Source organism: Peromyscus eremicus, chromosome 2, assembly GCF_949786415.1.
Source record: "Peromyscus eremicus chromosome 2, PerEre_H2_v1, whole genome shotgun sequence".
Taxonomy (NCBI): domain Eukaryota; kingdom Metazoa; phylum Chordata; class Mammalia; order Rodentia; family Cricetidae; genus Peromyscus; species Peromyscus eremicus.
The window spans coordinates 76577357-76592115 of record NC_081417.1 but is presented as its reverse complement, the minus strand read 5'-3'; the positions used below and the strand labels follow the sequence as shown (position 1 = coordinate 76592115).

The 14759-nt window shown below is 47.4% G+C and overlaps 1 long non-coding RNA gene across 2 annotated transcripts; it reads left to right on the top strand.

Moving 5' to 3' along the window:
* The first annotated feature begins 3125 nt into the window (after positions 1–3125).
* On the top strand, positions 3126–10998 carry LOC131903672 (uncharacterized). 2 transcript variants are annotated; one of them, XR_009377561.1, is made up of 4 exons: positions 3126–3337; positions 3752–3909; positions 5231–5326; positions 8943–10998. It is a non-coding gene; the product is annotated as an uncharacterized LOC131903672 (long non-coding RNA). The 2 variants fall into 2 exon arrangements; XR_009377562.1 differs by having other exon boundaries at positions 3752–3953.
* Positions 10999–14759: the final 3761 nt, after the last annotated feature.

The window sequence follows — 14759 nt, the reverse complement described above, 5'->3', positions numbered from 1 at the left end:
GAGCGCCCTCCTATGGTAGCTTGAAGCAACTGCTTCTGCTCGGCCAGTACCTGACATTACAGTTCAAGGTGCCAGCCTCAGAGTTCAGCACAACATGCCTTGTTAGAAACTGAGACGTGGAATTCCACCCCCTAATCAGAATCCGCAGAACCTGTTCCCCAGTGACTTGTCTGTGTGCTAAGTTTGAGAAATTCTGGATGAGAGATGGAGAGCATGCCATCCGTGATGCAGAATCATTTCTTGGGTGTCTGAACTGGAAACACTGCTATAAGAATCATCCTTTCCGTAAAGAGTTGTTTACTTAAAGCTTTATAATAGATGAGTCTCTCACTTTTAAGAGATTTATTTTATGCCCCTTACACTGTGACTATCCGCTTTGCAAAGATGGATGTTTCTGCTGTGGTCCTGGTATGAGTTTGCTCTTCGATGGACAGAAAGACGTCGTAGCGATCAAGAGACAACAATCTCGGGCTCATTTTTCACTGGTAATGGGAGATGTCAAGAATCTAGCTCACCTCCAGTATCCTAGAACTACTGTCTGCACGATTGTATCTGGATGTTTTTGGCTTTAATTTTGTTCCAACACTGGAAATTGTGAAACCATTTTCCTATTTCATCGTATTCACTTTTTATGTCCTTCCAAAAACACGCACAAACCGTGCTTTCAATGTTAACCTCCAAGGTTTTTAATAAAAATAGTTCTTTTTGTACTGACTTTAAAAATAAATAAAAGATTGATTTTATGATAAGTGAATTATATCTCGATTTTTGAAAACCCAAAGAGGGGGCATAACAAGTTAAGAATCATAAGCCACTGCTCTAAATCCAACAGAAAAATTCTGTGGACTGTCTGTAATCCCAGCAGTTGGGAGCCTGAAGGAGGAGAATCTGAAGTTCAAGGCCAAGCTGGGTTACACAGTGAGCCCCTCCCTAAAGCAAGAGAGGAGGTGTGGTCAGGGAGGGGAGTGGCAAAGGAGGACTGACTCCACAAAACTGTCCTCTGACCTTCACATGTGTGCCCTGGCACACACACACACACACACACACACACACACACACACACACACACGCACGTGCACGTGCACATACATGCATGCACACGATAATAAATAAATTTTAAAGGGTGGATAAATAGATGAATATACATGAATTTCAAAATTCTTCTTTCAGTAATTGTTAGAATATGTAAATAAAATCAGTGAGGACATTGAAGACTGGATAACATTATCAACCAACTTTGGTAGGCCGGGTGGGTCAGTGGGTAAAGGCACCAAGCCAAAGAATGTGAATTCAATTCCTGGGACTCACGTGTTAGAAAGAGAAAGCCAACTCCCGCAAGTCGTCCTCTGCCCTACATGTTAACATGGGCGCACACACACTAAATAAACTGTAAAAATAAAAATTCAACCAATTTGACCTTGTATTTCTAGAACACAGTACAGCAACAGCAAATGTACACTTTTTTCCAAGTTCACGTGGTATGTTCAACAGCATACAACGTGCTTAATGTCCCCAATGGTTTGTGTCCAAACACTTGATCCCCGGCCCGTTCTGCTACTAAAAAGTTGTGGAACCTTTAGGAGACAGGGCCTAGCAGAAGAACATTAGGCCATTGGGAGATATCTGGATCCTCACCCCTTGTCGCTCTTCAAATTTCAACATGCTGTGTTTTGATTTTCATTCAGTTTAAAAAAAACTATTTTATACTTTTCCTTGTTCTCCTTGGACTCGTGATTGGGTTAAAAACATGTTGTTTCCTTTCCAAGTACTTAGAGATTTCTCATTTTTGTTTATTATGATTGATTTCTAACTTAACCCCACCATCGTCAGACATAATGCTCTGCAGCATTTAGATATTTTGATTAAGTCTTTTGACATCTGAGATCAGCTCAGCTCGAGTTGGCAGGAGTGCCATGATGTGGCCGGGGAGGCCCATTCACTACATCACACCCAGGGGGGTGAAAAGAGGCGGAGGCTGGTGAGGGGGCGCAGCCAGCAAAGGCACTTGTTGCTGAGTATGATAATCCAAATTGGATCCCCAGAGCCACACGGTGGAAAGAAAGAATTGATTCCTGCAGATTGTCTTCTGACACCCCCGCCTCCCCCACACACACACAATTGACGTAATAAAAAAATACGGTCTTCTGGGGAAAAAAAGAGGACAAGTTTGTCTCTCTATTTTTATGAAATCTAACAAGAGGAGTTCCGCCCCTACAACACCCCAAATGTACAGAAATAAACCTAGTATCTACTATTGACACCCCAGCTGCTCCCACGCAGCTGCTATGGCCCAAACCGGAGCCCAGAGTGGCTTTCTTCCTGACCGTCTATGACCAGTGGCAATGTCTGGGGGCAATCCAATTGTGCCACAGCCGTCATTTCTCCAGGGACAGACAGAGGGCTTTGTTAAAGTTGACATGCTCCACAGGCTAGCAGGAAATGGCAGGGGCTTGTACATAGGGCTCCGCAGAGCGGGGCTTCTGAGCAGAAAGGGGTCTAGCAATCCCAAGAACCAGGTAGAAAGAAGCAGCTGGGAGCCTGCGGGGATCCCCCAGTGACTCATGGAACAGATCTCACAATGCTTTTAGTCACTACCCTGAGCACCAAAAGCACAAGGCCAGAGACTAGCCAGATCTTTATGCTTCTGGGGACTAGATAGGAGGAATGAGGAATAGTAAGATTATTCATGCTAATTTTGATCCCCCTTTAAAAGTGTGTGTGTGTGTGTGTGTGTGTGTGTGTGTGTGTGTGTTCATGTATGTATGTATGTATCAGAAAGCACACGTGTGGATCCCTAAGACTAAGAGTGGGTAGAAAAGTGGTTAAGGACACAGAGAATATTTTAGGATGCTAAAAACAGTCCTTAAATTGATCATATAGATTACATAAAGATAGAACATAACATAAGTATGTCAAAAACCACCAAATGCTTGTGCAAATTTATGGGCTTTCGTATATGTTATACTTCAATTATTTAGTAATCACAAAAGTGTATCCATAGGGGTTTTTAATGAAAACATTTCCCTGGGAGGGTCTTACAGTTGCTGTCAGTTGGCACTGGACCATAGAATGTTCTGGGGTCACCTGTGATGTCAGAGAAGCCTGTTGGTTGGGCTCTGGTGACAGTTGGATTCCTGAACGGTCGTACTGGTGGCAGAGGCACAGAGCAGTGCTCTAGGTTGCTGCTTCAGGGGATGTGTCCCTGAGAATTTGGGGAGAGGAGAGGCTGCGGTTGACTGTTTTGTTTGGGGGCTCTTCCAGGCCCCTAGAAAAGCTAGATGTGCCTACCTGCAAGGAGGACCAAGTGGAGGGCACTCTTCTAGCAGTGCAGCCAGAGGTGAGAGGAGCCTTGGGTAAGAGTGTAGCCTCTCAGGGGCCAGCTAGGAGTAAGAACTCAGGCCTCACAGGGAGAAAAAGGCCCGGGGCACAGGAGAGGTTTATGGGTTTAGTGTCCTTCCTGTGGGAACCAAAGGGCCTGGAGAAGATAGACCCTTCCATAGCCATCTGTTTAGAGCCACCCTCCGGCCCTTCTCACTCCTGTCCATTTTCCAATGGCCACAGGAGGATCAACTTCACTGCCCCAAACCCCATTTTTCTAAGAAGGAAAAGAGGTCCTGGGAATTGAAATCCAGATGCTGAAGAATTTCCAAAGAAACCTGGAGTTCAAATTGCTCTCTCCCATTTATTAACCAGATGGATGTCAGCAAGGGCCTTAAGCTTGTTAGGCCTCCATTTCTTTCTCTGTTAATAGGTTCAATAGCCCCGAGGTTGCAGAAGACGGTCCTAAACCTTACGGATGTTCTCTGAGTGCGCGCTGTACCGTCAGACCTAATTTTGGTCTTTGATTTTGAGAAAGCACATTTCAGTGTGCATTCTGGCCTCTCACTTTTTTATTTGCTCTACCTTAAGGTACGCAAAGAGTCAACAGGGATTTTCTAGCTCCACGGTTGGAGGTAGGAGTGGGGTAATAATGACGCTTGGTGTGCTTGTGTGTGTGTGTGCTTGTGTGTGTGTGTGTGTGCGTGTGTGTGTGTGTGTGTGCGTGTGTGTGTGCGTGCGTGCGTGTGTGTGCGTGCGTGCTTGTGTGTGGGTGTGTGTGTGTGTGTGTGTGTGTGTGTCTACCTTGTTGTATTTGTTGGCTTGAGACAGGGTCTCGCTCCAGCCCGGACCTCACTAAGTGAGCTAGGAACCTGCCCATCTCTGCCTCCCCAGCACTGGGATTACAAGTGTATGCCGCCACACCTGGCTTTTGTTTTCTTTTAACACAGTCTCTGGGGATTGAACTGTGGTCCTTGTGTTTGCACAGCAAGCCCTTCACCAGCTGAGCCATTTCCCCGGTCTCTGCACCACCCTCTTCAGAAGTCCCAAATAGCAGGAACACAGGGCAACAGACTGCAGCTCTCTCCACAACCAACACCCACTAGGAGACACAGAAGTGGCAGCCACCACTTTCCAGCCCAGAGCCTCCCTGCAGGAAAGGTGAAGGGATGGAGATTATTTTCCCAGGTCCCAGCCAGACCTAGAGGACAGAGTACAGGTGGCACAGGGTCACAGGCAGGATCCACTCTGAGCCAGAGGCTTTATCACAGATGTTCACTCTTCCCCACATGACCTCACTACCTGGCCCTTCCACCCCCGTTCCAACTCCTCTCCCCAGGGTGGTGTTCATGAGCCAGATGGAGCGAAGTCTGATTACGATGTACCTCTGTCTGGCTTTGAACTAAAAAGCAGCTTGAGGGAGCTGGAGAGGTGATTTGTTGCTTAAAGAGCACTGGCCAGTCTTGCAGAAGCTCAACTCCTAGAACCCACATGATGGGAGTGTAAACCTCTTAATTCCAACTCTGGGAGATCCAGTGCTCTCTTCTGGGCTCCTTGGGCACGGCACACACAGGCAGGCAAAAACAGTCATATGCATAAAATAAAAAAGCAACTGGGAAAGGCGTCTCAAAACTCAGGTAGCGGAGGGACACTGGAGGCATCTTCAGCAAAAGCCTTTAGATCCTGCCGTGTCGCTGGCTACCTCCGCTGCTAAAGTCCCGAGGGAGCTGGGACTTGACAAAAACCTCTCAAGTCCATTTCGTGTGTGTCCTTACTGCTCAACCCTTCCGGTCCAGGACTGAGCTCTGGACACCCTGACCCTGGTCATGCGGCACCACCAGGGAAAAGAGGGAGGAGTCCGGGTGAAACCACATCCGTCACTCAAATCTCTGCCTCTGCTCTTGTGATGTAGGAAATGGCGCTGCCTGCCTGACATCACAGTGGGCTGGACTCGGATCCTCCTGGAGTCACATGGACTTGGTGCTCTGGAGACACACTTGTAACCTCTGTAGGTATTCCGATTCCCCTGCTCCGTGGAATGGTTGGTGGGGCCTCGCTGGGCAGTTTATATGAGCACGTGAGAGAGACCTTCAAGTCTGAGAAGAGTCTCCCAGCACCCCCTGGGTCAGAGTGGAGTCAGTGGGGGTGGGGGACAATTTTAGGACAGTAGGATTGACAGACGGGTACTTCTTGCTCGGAAGGAAGTGCCCTTGTGAGGGCATGCAGGGTCAAACCGCAGGCAGAGAGGGCAGTGGGAAAGGCCACAAAGACACAGTGTTAATGCATCAGAGTGTGGAGACCCCGCCCCCTTAGCAGGTGGAAAATGCTGTGTGATAAGGACCAAAGAGGAGAGGCTGAGGTGTGAGAGAGTCCAGGTCCTCACAGGGCACACGTGTCAAAACAGCGGACAGTCATCCTTGTTCCACATCTAGTATCCTGTTATGAGTGAGTACATACCATGTTTGTCTTTCTGAGTCTGGGATACCTCACTCAGGATGATTTTTTCTAGATCCATCCATTTGTCTGCAAACCTCATGATGTCATTGTTTTTCTCTGCTGAGTAGTATTCCATTGTGTATATGTACCACATTTTGTTTATCCATTCTTCAGTTGAAGGGCATCTAGGTTGTTTCCATGTTCTGGCTATTACAAACAATGCTGATATGAACATAGCTGAACAAGTGCTCTTGTGGTGTGGTTGAGCATTCCTTGGGTATATGCCCAAGAGTGGTATAGCTGGATCTTGGGGGAGATGGATTCCCAATTTTCTAAGAAATCGCCATATTGATTTCCAAAGTGGTTGTACAAGCTTGCATTCCCACCAGCAGTGGAGGAGAGTTCCCCTAGCTCCACATCCTCTCCAGCATAAGGTGTCTTCAGTGTTTTTGATCTTAGCCATTCTGACAGGCGTAAGGTGGTATCTCAGAGTTGTTTTGATTTGCATTTCCCTGATGATTAGGGATGTTGAGCAATTCCTTAAATGTCTTTCAGCCATTTGAGTTTCCTCTGTTGAGAATTCTCTGTTTAGTTCTATAGCCCATTTCTTAATTGGACTGTTGGGCATTTTGGTGTCTAATTTCTTGAGTTCCTTATATATTCTGGATATCAGTCCTTTGTCAGATGTGGGATTGGTGAATATCTTTTCCCATTCTGTAGGCTGTCGCTTTGTTTTGTTGACCGTATCCTTTGCCCTACAAAAGCTTCTCAGTTTCAAGAGGTCCCATTGATTGATTGTCACATCACCAGGCAGGCTACCTGGAAAACAGGACCCCAAGAAAGACACAGGGATCGCCCAATGACAGAGAAATGGAATGAGATCTACATGAACAGCCTGGACATGAGTGGGGGTAGTGAAGGGCGAGGGTCGAGGGAAAGAGAGCTTGGGTGAGTGGGAGATCCCAGCTGGATCAACAACAGAGAGGGAGAACAAGGAATAGGAGACCATGGTAAATGAAGACCACATGAGAATAGGAAGAAACAAAGTGCTAGAGAGGCCCACAGAAATCCACAAAGATACCCCTACAACAGACTGCTGGCAATGGTCGAGAGACAGTCCGAACTGACCTACTCTGGTGATGGGATGGCCAAACACCCTAATTGTCGTGCTAGAAACCTCATCCAACTACTGAGGGATCTGGATGCAGAGATCCATGACTAGGCCCCAGGTGGATCTCTGGGAGTCCAATTAGCGAGAATGAGGAGGGTTTATATGAGCGAGAATTGTTGAGACCAAGGTCGGATAAAGCACAGAGACAAATAGCCGAACGAACGGAAACACATGAAATATGAACCAATGGCTGAGGGGTCACCAACTGGATCAGGCCCTCTGAGTGGGTGAGACAGTTGATTGGCCTGATCTGTTTGGGAGGCATCCAGGCAGTGGCACCGGGTCCTGTGCTCATTGCATGAGTCGGCTGTTTGAAACCTGGGGCCTATGCAGGGTCGCTTGGCTCGGTCTGGGAGGAGGGGACTGGACCTACCTGGACTGAGTCCACCAGGTTGATCTCAGTCTGTGGGGAAGGCTTTGCCCTGGAGGAGATTGGAATCGGGGGCGGGCTGGGGGGGAAGGGGAGGGGGGCAGGAGGGGGGAGAACAAGGGAATCTGTGGCTGATATGTAGAACTGAATTGTATTGCAAAATAAAAATTAAAAAAAAATCAGAAAAAAAAAAAAAAAAAAAAAAACAGCGGACAGGGAAGGAGAGAGAAAAAGGGCAGGTAGCCAGGCAGGGTGCCCAGGGAAGCAGCTCCCAGGGAACATGGTACAGAGCAGCTGGGACGGAGACATCCCTGAGGCCCAACCCAGGTCTGAAACAGCTGCCAGCCACTGGGGCCGTGTGGGCAGATACAAGCAGGCAGAAAACACGACTGAGCAGTCTTATCCTCACACCAGCAAGACTTCCAGTTCATCTGAAGAGGCAGGACAGTGCACTCAACCTTGGCCTGTGGTTTCTGGGTGTATGTGGTCGCCCATTCCTAGCAGCCAGAGGGACACAGGCCTCTCACCTGAGCATTCACTAGGCAAGTTAGGCACTTTTCCTGAGAAGCAGAGACACACATCCCACACCCAACACCCCTGCCCCCACCCCCTCCACCCTCCCACATCCCCCCACCCCCCACCGCGTGTGCGGTAGCATGCCCATGTCTTTAGAAAGACTCAAGGGTGTGGATTGCAACTTCCTAGTTCCCCAAGGCTTATATGGAGCCTATCCTTGACCTTGGAGACACCCAAGGACTGAGCAGGAACCTGAGCCTCTCTTCCTACATCACAGATTCACACCCCCTTTAACTTAGCTCATTCCCAGCAGCAGCCCATTTCTCTGAAGTCACCTTTGCCCCACCCATCTTGAGCTCCAGGGGCTTCCTAGGTAACCTAGAATCGTCCTGGCATCTCCACTGGTCTACAGCTGCAGACTCCTGGGGTTACAGAATCATGCTGTTGTAACAATTTGCTTGGTGTCTCCACACTTGGATGAGCCTCTGGGAATAAGAGCTGGTCTTCTAATAGACATGGCCACCTGCAGGGTGAAAACCAACAGGTTGATGTCACCTTCTCAGTTTAGATAAGAAAAGACTAAAGCACAGAGGCAGCGTGGTTGCTTAAGTGATCACACAGGGACAGAGCACCTTGCTGCCTATTGGACAGCCACTGGCCACTTATGTTAGCTGGGTTTGGTTCCCAGAATTCATATCAGCTCAGAACTGCCTTTGACTCTAATTCTTCAGAATCTAATATCTTTTGGCCTCTGAAATCACCTCCATATGTGGTGCATATAAACTCCAGGCACAGGCAGACACACACACACACACACACACACACACACACACACACACACACACTTTAAAAATAAGTAAATTTTTAATTTAAAAAAAATTACAACTTCAAGTCTACAATTTAAACTTTACGTCCCAATTGCAATGGTCCTATTTTAAAGACTCAGTAGTTAATATGCAGCTAGCAGATAGATACCCCATCAGGGAGCTCAAATAGTGACCTCCAGCAACACCTCCCAAAGAGCCTCGGAGCCTGCCAGTGGTCACCCATGGTACCTGGGTAAGGAGCCAAATCACCGTCTTGCCTATAGGTCACTCTGACCCTGACTTGTCTTTCATTTTCTGCCACCAGCTTGTTCCAGTCCCCAGAGTGCCTGGAACCCTTGCCTCTGAGATGCAAGTAAAGAATGAGATAAGTACTAAGAATGTGACCAACTGTGCTTGAGTCCCCCCACAAACTCGTACTGGATACCCAGCAGGAGACATTACTGACTGGAACCAGAGTGTCCCCTCCCCCCCTCGCCTCCAAGCCATGTCCTCACCAGCTTATCACCAGACACAGGTCTCTAGTAGCTTCTGGCATTTCAGAGACCAGGGAAAGTCAAGTTTACTCAAAGTCCTGGATTCCTCTGGCTTCTCTACGCTCAGAACTTACATTAGGAGAACAATCGTTCTCTCAGGGGCTCCCACGCAGCTCCTCGCTCTGGTTACACTCTGCTGATGCAGTCTGCCCAGCATGGGCACTGGTCTTCCATGGAGGCACCAAGGCTGGGCCACCTTGACCTTCAGAGCCATACCCCACAAGGCTGTCCAGATGTGTTCTCCATCCTCCTTGTCAATCTCCTGCCTTCGGTCCTCGGCCCTGAGGCTATCTATACCCCTTGCCTTGGTCTCTGTCTCCCTGCTTAGCAACTGGCTCATTTGCCATCTACAAACAGCTTCCAGACACCCTGTTCTTTCTTCTGGCTGTGGGTAGGTCCTGCTCAACTGCTGCTTCTGTGACCCCCAACCCGAGGGGGCGGAGATCGGACTTGTTCTCCTTTTCTGGGCTGCCTCTGCCGCATCCGACTCCCCTTCCTATTGAGTGTGCATCCCAAGTTCCAGGCTGCAGAAACCGGCCACCTGAGCGTCAAGTATCTTCTCTTTTCCTTGCATGGAGTATCCACAAGAGAAAACCGGTCCCTTTCTGTAGGTATGCCTCCTCCATGTCAGACAGGATGTTTCTAATGGGCGCATCCTTCCTTTAGTAAAGCCCTCAAAGGAGCCTGACTCCCTGGGGTGCCGGAGGCCCTTTCCCATCAATTGGGAAGGTGCTGCGATCTTTCCCATGGATCCGCAAAGAGTGGGTGCCAAGGATCTTCTTGCTGTTTGGTAACAGAAAACAGACTAAGACCTTGTGGGAAGAACAGAATGAAAAAAAAATGTGAAAGAAAAGTAGTTGGGGAGAAAGAGACTTTGCAAGGCTTTTCCTAAATGTCCCTCCACACTGGTCTATTTTCAGACCTATCCTGTTACTGTTTTGTTTACTCAAGAGCCCATGTGAATTGGTTAAAAGCAGGCATGAAAGGAAATGCTCACAGAGAGACAAGTCAATGGAAGTGTCTAAAGTGGACTTGTGTTCAATTTCATAGACAGCCAAGGCAATGAAGCCTGCCAGCCAGGGAGGCCAACTCACACCTGTCACATGCTCAAGAACCTGGAAGGAGGGTCACTTCCGGTAGTGGAAGACTGCTCTGTCAAGCGATTGGAGGCTTTGGGAGCTCTCCCTCCCCTTGCACAAGTTGACACATTTTATATGTATTAATGGATAAAGAATTTTATGCTGAGGTTATGGATGAGGGTTTCTCAGAGATAAAAACAGATGCAGGAACACAGCGTGTACCTGCTTCCTCCCTTCGAGTCCCACAGGCCACAGGCAGCAGTGACTACACAGCCATGACAGAGAAAACAGCCCCCCTATACCCTCTACGCCCCACCCCCACCCCACGGTGGAAAAGCCTTCATCCTTTTGGGGAGGACCTGGATTCTCCTCCCAGCCTTTTGGAATATAAGACATCTCTCTTCAAGAGCCCTAATTTGTCTCAGGCTTTTAGAACCAGAGAGAGGTCTCCAAGGTGTGGAATGTAATACCTGGGATGGTGGGGACGTGCTGTCCCTTTGTCCCGGCATCTTAAGAACTTCACCTGAGGTAATAGGATGGATTTTAACTACTTGATGCTCTTAGGACGTTAACTGAAAAGTTTTATTATTCTTATGGATCAAAGAAATTTAAAAAACTGAATAGGGTGGAAAAACCATCTGAGCTCTAGTCAAAGCAAACAGCCATCCGCTGGCCATGCAGTGTCTGTGTCCTGGGACTACTAAGACACTCCAAAAGTCTTCTTTTTGTTGTTGGGGTTTTTTTCCTTTAACAAAATATAAAACAAAAACCATCACATTGAAGTTGGAGAGGACAAACAGAAGGAAAAGTGCTCAGGAGAAGGCACTAGAATCAGAGGCCCACCGGTTCCCACACTCGGGAGTCCCATAAAAAATACTAAAGCAAAAGCTCTAATGTATACACAGAGGGCCTGGCTCAGACCCACAGGCTCCACTAAGTTGCAGAGTCTGTATTTTGGGTTTCGCGGATGGAAATGCACATCCTTACGATTCTTCATGGGGAGGAAGAGACCCGGGAAAGTCAGCTCTGGCCACACAACTTTGACTCCAGAAATTCCACTTTGTGAAGTCAAAAGGAGTTGTTACAAGGCTTCCCGTGACAGGATGGCTGAGATTGACAGAGCCAAAAGCACAATGCAAAGGAAGCAATGCAGCAGACGTCACAGAGCTAGAGTGACAGGGAGAGGAGGACGGAGATGCCCCACCCCACCCCGTGAAGACGACACTCTTTTTTTTTTTCTCTGTGAGTTGTAAAGCTGGAAACAGAGGAAATGGCAACTTTGCTGACTTGTGTCGATGTTTGGTCAATGTTTGCAGCTTTTCCTTTGAGAATGTGTCCGATCGTGGACCTGAGAGACCAGTTGGGACTGCAGACCTGAGTTCTTGGCTTACTACATGAAGTATGGTGCTAGTTGTTTTTAGATGATCCTTCTACATCCTGATCTGGAATACTTTTCATTGTCTACTTAAGTGAAAACTGGAAAACACAGCTCTTGCTCCAAAAGGAAGAAGAGAATTTGTTTTGAGCCAAATATGAATGGCCAAGGCCCAGAAACTCACATAGAGGTTATCTTAAACATGCTAGTACTCTCCTCCATGGAAGAGGCTATATGAATGTTCATAATATAGAGCAAAAGGTCAAATATTAATACATTTACCCAATACATTAGTGAGGACATCAGGTACATAGTCACTCAAGAGAAAGGAAATCTCTTCAAAAGGACCCGGGTTTGGGTTTGGGGCTGGTGGGAGTTGGTCATTAATGGCTTTTAAGTCACACTGAAGTTAGCCGGAGATCAGATCGGTCTGGCACCTGATCTACAACACTGCCGTCTCCCGGCCTGGGCTTCTGATTGGTCAATTGCTACAGAATCTTCTATGTGGATGTTCAAGAAACTGCAATTCCCAGCGTGGGGAAACATGGCAACATTGTCTTTGGCGGAATATGGACTAGAAGAGTATGCCTGCCTAGCTCAGTATCAATGGAAATAGAAAATTCCGTGAGTCTGTGCTAAGGAACAGACTGCATCTGCTCGTGCATAAGAACTGGGCTGTGATAAGAACAAATGGAAGTATTTTCTTAGGGGCTCAGATTTATTCACTCAGCAAATATATTGTCCACTCTGCGCCAGGCACCGAATTCTTCCCGAAGACTCGGTGCCGGACAGCAGCCTCCACGCCATAGAAACTGCTCTCCAGTAGTAGGGCTGAAGCAGACAGAGACTACAGTCAGACAGAAACCAGTCCCAAAGCGTCAGGGGGCAGAAGGAAAATTAAATCGGGTGTCCCAGAGACAGGGCTGCTATTTTGAATGGGGTGATGAGGGAAGGTTTCTCTCTAGGAGGTAATAACTGAGCTGAGACCCAAAGAAAGAGGGGTGCCAGGCAAGCGCTTTCGTGTCAAGCACCATTTTGTGGTTCGTTTCTAGTCTGTCTCCGGGGACTCCAGTTCAGAGTACCCCCAAGCCCAACCCTAACACATTCTGGGTGATCTTCTAGTGTCAGAAGACACCTGGGTCCATAGCCTGCCCCTCCAGTCTCTCTGCATTCCAAAAATGTGTGTGTGTGTGTATTGGGAAACAGATTGGTAAAGAAAAATGGATTTATTTACAGTCTGGAGAAAACAGAAAGAGACAAAGGCTTTGCTTTTTCTCCTGCAGTGTCCTGGAGTGTTGTGTTGCCTTTCATGTGTGCATAAAAACACGCATATACAAGAAGTGTGGCACTCAGAGGACCCTGCCAGGTGCAAGGTTCTGGTGCCCGGCTCTCTCTTTCCAGGGACATCCTGGAGAAGTCCCAATTCCTGTTTGTTTCCTCGGGACTTGGGGGTACCGCGTTCCACCAACACGGAGCAGAGGTGTGGCTATCATCTGCCCTTTCTCCCCTGGAAACACACCAGGTGCTCTTTATTACACGAACCAACACTGTTCCGGAGAGGGTAAGATGTGAGGGCGGAGAGTATGCCATCTGGAGAGGCATATTCCAGGCTCAACTCCTGCTTTCCTATTGTGTAACCTTGACCCTGACTCCTTGGTAACGTTTATCTCTAAAACAAAGAGTAATTTCAACTATCCCACAGCAACAATGCTTTTAAAGACTTCATCAGTGTCTGGTATAGAGGAAGTGTTAAATCTATAGCTTACTGTTGTTACTGCCACTAACTTGAGAGAGTCAGCTCTTGTGGAACTTGGAGAATTCTTGTCCCCCAACTGGATTGAGTACAGTTGACAAATAAAGCTTTCCTGTATTTAAGAGTGTGATGTTTTGAGATATGCATTGTGAGATGATTACTGAAATTAAGCCCATTCGTATCAGAAGAACCACAGCTTACCTTGTGTGTGGTGGGGGTGGGGGGAGTTGCAGGAATGACATCTAAGATTATCATCTTAGTATGTTCCTAGTGTCCAGTAATTGTCACTAGCTGTAGTCACTCCCATTATGCTATCAAGAATCCAAAATTAATTCCTCTTGTGGCTGATACTTGTTCCCTGTGACCAAGATCTCTCCATTTCTCACACACCCTGATTGCTGGACGGTCTGTAACCTTCTGTGTGTTTCTATGAGCTGAGACAGACCAACTAATTTTTTTTTTTTTTTAAGATGTTCTATTGTGGGGTGTTCACCAGAGAAGACTGCTCAGAGATGGATTTAAGCCAATAGAAAGTCTTTATTAGCCCGCCGGCAACTACATTGAGTATTTGGGACCCCAGTGTAGCCCCAAGACTTTCTCAGGATGAGCTTTTAAGCACAAAAACCATGTTCTGGGTTGACATACTTCAGTTAACAAGAACTGTTAGCCAGAAGTGGATCTACCGAAGCTAAAAAGCAAGATTAGTATATTTTGAGATTTTCCCAGAACTATTAGCTTTGATAGATTGGATTTTTGTTTTCGTTTTGGCTGGTGGTGCTGTCTACATGCTGAGTTTTACAGTCTGAATGGCACTTCCATCACGGAGTCAGTTGTGCCCAAGGCCTGGGGCCCTGTTACAGTTCATTCCAGATCATGATTCTGGACGTCCAAGGTTGAGGGCCTGTGCCTTCTCACCAGCAGAGTCCCTAGACAATGTGGGGGCCACATGACAAGCAGAGCGCGTGGTTTCACTTAATAAAGAACCAGATCCCACCATGGGGTTTCATCCTTAGGAATTTAAACCACCCTTACCATTCTCAAAGGCCCTGCCCTCAGACACCGTACTTGGGTTGAGTTTTGACCCTCTCAACACCTCACAGTGGTAGCTTAGTTTCAACACACAAAGCCTCCAGAGATGCTCAAACTATATGAAAGCCATATCCCCATCCAATTAATTGTGAATGTTACTCTGCTTGAGCAAGGTCAAGAGTTTCCAGATTCTTGGACTCTTGTTGGAACTGAAATAAAAGCTCACACAGATCTACAAAAGTAGCAGGGAATTTTTATTTAAAGCAATGGAAATGAGTGCACTCCAAGGGCATAACAGACCACACTTGTGAAGATGCTTAGGGGCTCGGATGATTGTTTGGGGCTCCTTTTA